This window comes from Excalfactoria chinensis, chromosome 4, assembly GCF_039878825.1.
Source record: "Excalfactoria chinensis isolate bCotChi1 chromosome 4, bCotChi1.hap2, whole genome shotgun sequence".
Lineage (NCBI taxonomy): Eukaryota > Metazoa > Chordata > Aves > Galliformes > Phasianidae > Excalfactoria > Excalfactoria chinensis.
Genome location: NC_092828.1, coordinates 61,647,512 through 61,656,647, shown reverse-complemented (window position 1 = coordinate 61,656,647; position 9,136 = coordinate 61,647,512). Strand labels below are relative to the sequence as shown.

The 9,136-nt window shown below is 32.1% G+C and overlaps 1 long non-coding RNA gene across 1 annotated transcript in view; it reads right to left on the bottom strand.

Annotated features, from left to right (window-relative positions):
* Positions 1-7,355: 7,355 nt before the first annotated feature.
* LOC140251870 (uncharacterized) overlaps positions 7,356-9,136 on the bottom strand; it is a 178,109-nt gene continuing 176,328 nt past the window's right edge. Inside the window, exon 5 of the long non-coding RNA XR_011903481.1 lies at positions 7,356-7,382. This is a non-coding gene — a long non-coding RNA (uncharacterized lncRNA). The remainder of the gene's footprint in view (positions 7,383-9,136) is intronic.

The following is a 9,136-nucleotide window of genomic DNA, read 5'->3' as shown; positions in this document are numbered from 1 at the left end:
ACTTTGATAAAATATTGTTTTAAGAGATCCTAACCACAAGACTACAGTCATTATCACCTAAATTGATTCAGAAGAGATTTAATTAATTTAATGCATCTGGCAGTAATTATTATTCTGCATTTATTATGTTGGAATTTTATTAGCTTAATGGTTTTATCCATTTATCAGATAGCCACTGAAGAGAATTTCAGTTACACAAAGAATCGGAATATATCAGCAATGTTTTTGTTTTTTTCCTCCAGTTTTATTAAAAAAATCTACTTTGGCTCTTACCAATAATGACAAATTTCTGCTTGTTCACTGAGAAAATGCTTTATCCACTAATGTTAATGAGCAGATTCCATCCATTGCATAGAACTGTAAATTGTTTAGAATATCTTTATGTAACAACTCTCTCATTGTTCAGATGCGATTCTCAAGGATTTCTTTCATGCTGTTTATTTTTATTTTTTAATAAACAAGTCATTTTAACATTTACCTTTAGAGTTATCACTCATGCCTTTAACAAATCTTTTTATTTGCCTTTCCCATTCTCCTGAAGCACATATGCATGATTTCCCTTGTTCTACGTACTAAAGTGAAAAACTTTGCAATCTCAGTTAATTGATGGGCTCTGGCATTTATAAATTTGTTTGACATCCGATCAAAATTAAATTATATAAATATTCTCATTTAAAGAGAATGTATACAATAGAAAGTTTTATGCTAAAAAGTAATAATAGTAGAAGAGTACAACTGATATTTAAAGCAAAGTGTTATATTTCAGTAGTAGTATTCATACTACAAAGGATTTAAATATATTATGATCTGTCTGATTTGAAAGGAAATATTATGAAAACAGACTTAATCCTGATAGAAACATTCAATCTTATTCTGCAAGAAAAAAAAAAAATATTAATAATTCATTTTTAGGATGAAATGACTCAGCTGTTTGACAATACATCAGTCTCAGTCTATTTCATCTAATTTTAAAATCCAGCATAGTCTGTTTTGAGATAACATGCTATGGCATTAGCCTGTGCAAAATTTGACTAATGTTAGTATCAATCTAATACAAAATGAAGGAATTTATTATTTATTTTTTTTTCTAAACCCAACCATTTCTTTTTAAATTTCTTATTGTCAAGTGAAATATTATGGATGCAGTAATGTACTGTATTGTGATAACTGATTTAAATGGATAGATTCTGTTACTAAGGAGAAAAGTTTGTGGATTAATCCAGACATTATAAACTGAAAATTAGTAGACAATGCCAATGGTCATTTATGCCTTAAGCTAGAAGTTATATAAAATAATAGTCAAAATCTTAATAGAATCTTAGACTTTCCTTTTGGACTCGGCTGCATGCATTTCATTTGTTTGCAAGATCTGACAGTAGCAGCTGGGAAACAATAGGTTACGTCGGCATACCACTATCACTGAACTGGATGTTAGATTAATTTAGTTGAACTGCATTGCATGGGAAGAGCTACTCAGTCAAAATATTGCCAAACTTACTGCTGTGCCCTAGACTCTATATGTCTATGAGTTTGGTAAAATGTTTTTTTCTATAATGTGCAGAATTGACAAGTCTCAAGTGCAACGCACTGATGCCTCATAACTAATGAGTCTACCTGTTTTTGATGCTATGAGAGGAGGCACAGCAATCTCTCTGCTTAGTTGCTTTGCATTTGCTGCCCACAGAAAGACAGTGTGCCTTTCTGCACATAAACCTTGCCAGTTCATAACCAGCCAAGCTCTACCAATGTAGCACAAAAAGGGAAAGAACCATTTTCAGAGCTAAAGAGCTCTACTGCATTTTGCATCTAGTTTTTTGCACTCTATTTTGCACTCTATTTTGAATAAAAATTACCTTAAACTTACTGTCCATAATTTATTATTTAGCTTAATATGAGATTTTTAAAAATGATTTGTTGAAGTATTTGTTTTTCTTAGGTATGGTCTGTGTTTTAAATGTTTATTTAAAGGATGGTATGATTCTTTAAAAATTATTTCTATTTAGAAAAAAAATAAATCAGTAACTCCTAGAGACTGGTTTTAAAGATAATTATAATGGAGAAACAGATTTATTTTTAATGCAGATGAACTCTACAGCAATATCATCCTTTGCAGCTTACAATTGTTGAAAGCTAAGATTAATGAATTAGAAATATTAAAGTTAGGATTAACTCTTGGACTTGATCCACAAATCACTGACAAGTTGGTGGTTCTGACATGCAAAAAATATTGATTTTAAAACTAAAATCATATTCTAAAAATCAAACCACTTGGAAGGTAAAATTAATAATATTACAAAACTATTATAGTAAAGCTAATTCTTTTAGGTTGTTCCCATTTAAAAGTTAAGTTTTTATAACAAATTATAATATTTTTGTTATCAATTTGGGTTTTTGGTTTTGTTTTTGGAGCCATTGTTTTCATTTCCATCCATTCTATCATCAAGATTCTTTTTTAAGTGTTAATTTCACGGTTAGATGTTGTAGAGAAATAATAACTTTGCAGTAGTGTAAATATGAGATAGAATAAGTGGAAATTGTTTCTAAAGTAATGGAATGGAATAATTCAGGTAGAAATAGGTAAATTTGGATGATTATTTTATTTAGACAGGTTTTCCCAAAACAGCGTATCACAAAAATCCATAAATGACATAACAAACACTATGCATATTCTCTTATCTCAACTGTCAAATTTGTAGAGATAGGAAACACTCAAATGATTATGGCAGAGGTGAACCAACTGGATGGCAAGCTTACTAAGATACATAAATGTAAAAATCAATAGAAAAACTTGAACTAACCTTTATTTCTTATTCTGAATACAGTAGATAATGCAAGTGGATGGCAACTGGAAGGCAACAGAAATGATTAAAGTACCTGTAAGAGTAGAAAGAAGATATCACAAAAAAAAAAAAGCTAAGGAAATTTTAGTTTTCGAGCTTTGTTCCCAGGAAAACTTACAGGCAAAAAGAAAAGTAACTTGAGACAGGCAGTGATTTTCAGACAGTTAGCATTGTTACTCTAAATTCTTTCCTATTAGATTAGATTAATATTAAGTAAAACATAATTCAGACTTCTCACTTTCACCCTGGTAAATCACCTTGAAGTTTTTAGGGAAAAATCAAAGCTTGCACTCAAGGCAGTTAATATTCTTTATCATTCAAATGAAAATAAATTTAGAAAACTGAAACTCATAAAGCATTTGCTATTTCTTTCATTCTCAGCTTCATCAGACAATCAGAAAATAACCAACAGATGGAGATAACGAAAGGATGAGTCATCAAAGACAATTCATAAATGAGGTGAATTTGCATTTTCACAGATATATGCATAGTGACAATTCAGATACATTATTCAATTTGTTAAATATCAATTATCTTATGTTTATTTCCTCATTTCCAAAATAAGAATGCTTGGCAAAAATAAAAATAAAAAAAATATCAAGGTCTTCTAGAATCACAATGACAATATTAACACCCTATTTAAAATATTCTATCAAAGCAGACTACCTTTCAGAAGCCTCAGCAGAACATCCCAGCTTCTGAGAAAATAATGTTAACACATTATGACAACATTTGCCACTTAGCAATAGGAGAAAAGAGAAGAAAAGAGAAGAAAAGAGAATAAAAGAAAAGAAAAGAAAAGAAAAGAAAAGAAAAGAAAAGAAAAGAAAAGAAAAGAAAAGAAAAGAAAAGAAAAGAGAAAAAAATATTCCTGTATTTATTATTCTGATCAGTTAAATTTTGGAATGACAAATTTTGCATAGAATATGGCAGGTTTTTAAAATTCAGTGATGTTGGTGGAAAGAAAACTAAAATTCCAAAACTACTACAGAACTGTTTGGCTGATATCAGAAATGGAAGAGCCAGATTCTGCCCCTACATCCTTCTCAGTTCTGTTAACTTGACATGAGCTGTGTTTTTAAGTAGGTCAATAATGTGAAGTCAGAATCTGATCTTCGTACTTACTCCAAATTGAATCTACACTACAGATTTCAGCTGAATTATACATTCCAGCTGTGACCTATTTAAAATCACATACAATTAAAAATTATACAAATTAAAACCTATGAAAGGCTGTTTTTTGTATTTTTTGTTGTTATTGTTTTTGTTGGTTTGTTTCTTGTTTTTATTTCGTTCTGTTTTTTTTTTTTTGTTTTGGTTTTGGTTTTTTTGTTTGTTTGTTTTTGTTTGTTTTGTTTTTTTTCCCAACAGCAGACAAATGTTAACCATTCCATACACCTACTAAAAAAATGCGACCTCCCTTAAGCTGGAAAAGGCTGATCTCCTGCCTCATCATGACTAAGCAGTTACAGTTACATACCCCAGCACCAAACACTTGTGGACTGGGTTGCCAGTGCTATTTAAAATGTATCCCATTAAGCTAGTCTTTTTTTTTTTTTTTCTTCCCCCCACTGAAGCTCAGTGCTTTCAGAAGAGGGATTTCAGGAGTGCCACACATGTAACAGAAAGCAGAACATGCTTCTCTGTGAGCAAGTCTTGGAGAAAAGGGATTTGTGACTCAAGGAAACAGGTTTGATACTGCGCTATATTTCCAGTACAGGTCTTGCAACTCCTAGCAATGACTTAAGAAAGCATGGTTATATCTCCCCTTGAACATCACCCTGCCCACATCTCCTCTCTTCTTCACTGATGCATCCGTGTTGGAGCAGCATAAACAGCGTGAGCTTGCCTGGAATCAAAGACTGTGTTGTTAATGACTTCAAAAGGATTAGGACATCAAAATAATATTGGAATTTCTGTTTGTCAAGTTTTACATTGTGTAAAAGGTCTCCAGCTGCTTTCTAATTCTGTATATTTATCCCTTACTTTCCCCCAAGCTCTTTCTCTGTTTTAACTTAAGCACAGATGCACTAAAACAATTTCTCTCTCTCTCTCTCTCTCTCTTTTTTTTTTTTTTTTTTTTTCATGATATACCAGTTAAAAATATTTGGCTTGCATCCTCTGGCAAGGAGATTTGCTGACTTTATGAAATATTAACCATCACCTTAGATAAATGTATTCATTTTGCAAAGTTCTCTTTGCAAAAGACTTAAAATAGAGACATTTATGTTCTGTCCTAAATCATTTTCAGCATGTTAATATGTAGCTTACTCTTTTGGAGCAGTCTTATGGAAATTATTATTAACAGTGTAGTTGTTTGCTTTTTCTATGCATTGATGCTCAGATACCAAAGTTGGTAAAAATCCCAGGGTACCAGTCACTCATTCATTTTTGTAAATACATATGCATGACTTATAATTGTACACTAACTCACAGCGCAAGGACCTGCCAACAATAAAAAATGCATTCACTATCTAAACAAAGGGAAGAATTCAATTATGCTAGAGAGTAAGAGGCCTTGTTTGTGTACCCCCTTCACAGAGGGGATTTTTGCACGTGGCATCTAAACATAACTGTATCCACCATCACTTATGTCTCAACACAGAGATTTTTTTAAAATGTGGGTCTTGAAAGATACTTAAAACTGTCTTACAACTATTCTGTTATGGCATTTCCTAATCAGGGGGAAAAATGTTTTTTCTCACTGTCTCTCACTGCATTTTTCCTAAGCAGCAGACGAAAGAAATTGAAATGACAGCAAGTAGAAGTGTTCCTGTCCCTTTGTCACTGCCTCTGAAACAACAAGAACAACTTTGAGTTCTCTTTAGTATGATTTGTTCTAGCTAATGGGAAATATATTTCACTGCCAGCTTCAGCAAAAACATAAGTAGACATGCATTTCTTCATGTAATAAAATATGAAGAGTATCTTTTGCACTCACAAATGTAACATTTGACAGAGCTCAATGAATCTTGTCAAGGCATATCCTTAGGAAGATATTAAATTTCAAATAAATCATTATGTATCAATTATTTCCAAACAGATAGCAGGAAAAAATGGCAAAGCGACTTTTTTTTTTTTTTTTTTTTTTTTTTTTTTTTTTTTTTTTTTTTTTTCTGATAATACTTCAAAACTTCTAATGGTTCCTCACTTATGCAAGTCATTTTCAATACTATTATCTTTTGAGTTATTCTGAAGGGTTCCTTTATAGTGGTACTTAAATCCATACCAGATTATTCCTCTGTAAAGTGAATCACAAAACTTACCTAGTTAGAAATATTTTGTAGCTTTCTTCTTAAGAAAATCTGAAGCACTACACGTAACAAGGAAATAAAAAAAGATTTAGTGTTACAGAGTTAAAAGCACAATATTCAGTTGAAAAGTACATTAGAAACATGATTATGCTTCCACTACGATGTCACAAAAACATGTTAAAAATAACGATATGGAAGTAACTACTACATACTAGGTCATCAGGAATTCACCTCCTGATTATCAAAAACTGTTACAACTCATAGATATCAAAACTCTTGGCATTCTTTTCACTAGTCTATCTTCCATTAGTGTTTCATGGCATTGTACAGTCCATCTTAAACTATTAGGTCTGCACATTACTTGTTGAGGATATTTGATGAAGAAGTGAATAGTAAGATTTATGGGCAGAATTTTTTTGTGCTATCCAGACAAGCTATGAACTTCCCCATAATTAAATTTCATAACCTACAGATAAAGAAAGCCAGCATATTATACAGCTATTTTCAGTCTCATATGAGTAAAAATAGCATAAATTTGAAGCAAAGATTAAATATGTTTACTATTTCTGATGCCTTGTTACATAATTTATTAGTCTGATGCTGCTCATTACTCCATCATTTTTCTCTGTGAAGTCTCTTACAATATCAAATGAAGAAAAATTGTATTTAAATTCATAATTTCAGACTGAAACATCAATATTCAAATCAAATATTGTGCTATTGTGGGGCTTAAAATGGAAGAAAAGCCTTTTATGCTGAACACAATACAGAAGTGATAGGCATTTCTGTTATCTTATTCATTAGTCATTCTGGACAGTTCAGACAAGCTGTTACCTACAATAATAGAGAGCATTTTACTTTTTAAAGATTAATTTAAACTCTACACTGAGCTGCAGCACACTGTTTATGTATTGATCGATTGATCCTGACAAAATAGATATTTGCATATTTATTTTTTTTCTCTAAAAGAATAAGTAATATTCATATAGCTGTAACCAGGAAACTGACATAAGACAAGGTAAGTAACATATTCTTGCTCTGTGGGAGCATGACCAGCTAGGTCAAAATGTGCACTTGTCTAATAAGTTTGTAATAATGCATTTCAGAAGTTTATAAAGCAGTCAGGGAAGACGAGAACTCGTACAACTGGCTTTGCAAATTTTACTTCCTTTTTCATTTTCAACTCCTATCTCCATCTTTTCTCTGAGTAACTCCCTTTGTGAATTTAAACTTACCAGGTATTTATTTATTCAGAGATGTCTTTCAGTTTCCTTTGTTGATAGTATCACTGTATAGAGTCAAGAACAGGTATACTATCAATCATACACATCATTTTGCAAGCCCTCAGCAGTCACTCCAAACTTTCACAATTACACAGTAGGAAAAAAAAAAAAAAAAAAAAAAAAAAAAAAAAAAAAAAAAAAAGAAAAGAGCTTAAATAAATCTCAGCTTGCTTACCATCACATCTGATTTTCCAATGGATTCTTTACATCCCTTTCACAAAATAATAAAACAAAATTTCCATCAAATACCTAAGCATTATTATTTTTCCATCTTTAGGATTTTTCTATGCTCCTCTCCTTAAAAGAAGACAAAGGAAAAAAAAAAATAATAAAAAAAATAAGCTGCTACTCAAGTCTTAACACCAACTTTCTATTTGCAAACCAGCACACAACTCACTCGGTCTGAAGTGAGCGACACATTTTAGATTTTGCATGCATGCATGCATGTACAATTATACACACTAAGGAAATGAAAAGAGGATGTTGCTGAAAATCAAAGCCTTCATATTTGTTTGGGATCATGCGCAGACAAAAACGGGAAGATGAAACAATACCCAGCCCTTTGCATGGCTACTGCAAGACTGCTCGTCATCCTTGATACCAACTTGGATAGCTCAGCAGCAAGAAAGAACTCCTGCAAGCAACAAGGGTGGTGGGAAAAGCACACAGATCTCTTTTCCAAGCAAATATGTCTGCTTCAGTGCTTTCTTCTTGGGAATTTACTTTCCTACACAGATGACTATTTTGCATAAGAATTCTTGCATTTTATCTGCTCCTGCTGTCTCTGACTGCCAGTACAGAAGTGACCTAGGCTGAAAATGGATTCCAATTTGTGGTCCTAGATCAGAAATTTGTCATCAGGTGCTCATTTTTGCCCCCTTTTCAGTTCAGCTGTTCCTGACCTCCAGTACTTTCCTCTGATGACAAAAAGATTTAACCTTACCTCAGGTGTGCAAGTGTATAATAATTCTTATAATAAAAATTGGTTAACTGCTTGGACATTAAATCACAGCTGCTGTGTGTTGACGTAATTCACTGGACCGAAGGACACTGTTCTCAAGCAGCACTGGGTATTTTGTGGAAGTGGTAGGAAATAAGTAGTACATCCATTATGCATCTGATATTTGTGTAAAATAAAACTGTAGAGGTTAGTTTCTGCCAAGAACCATCTGAAGCAGATTTTAGTATGTAGATTAAGTATGACTTTTACAGTCATCTTCAGATCATGAGGTCACAGTCTGTCAAATGAAATCCTTAAAAGGAAGGCATTTCTAGAGATCTAGGATGCTGTACCCAACATATACACCTGTTTTTAGGGGAACCTGAAGCTTACTATCTTAGTCTTCTCAATTTTCTGCATCATCTTTTTTTAATTAGAAGCTTACCCATATTCAGTGTTTTCTGCAGGACTGAAAGTTTTTCTGTGAATGCACGAGCACATTGCTACCAATAAATATTCTGGCATTTACATTTTATGAGTAGCATCTGTAATTATATTACTCTTACTGTAAATAACATAAGCAATGATGCTTTTATGATGGAAATGAATTCAGAAGTCTGAATATGTATGAATTAGTATCTTTCCTCTAAAAGAATATGACAGCATTGAAAATATGCAATTACCAGAAATACCTATAGTGATTAAAATTGTAATTAATGACAGCCACTCTAATTAGCATAAAACAATGCAAATTACAGATAAAACTATATTTATTAAAAATAATTTTTTAAAAGTCAGACACTATCTCATGCCTTCTAC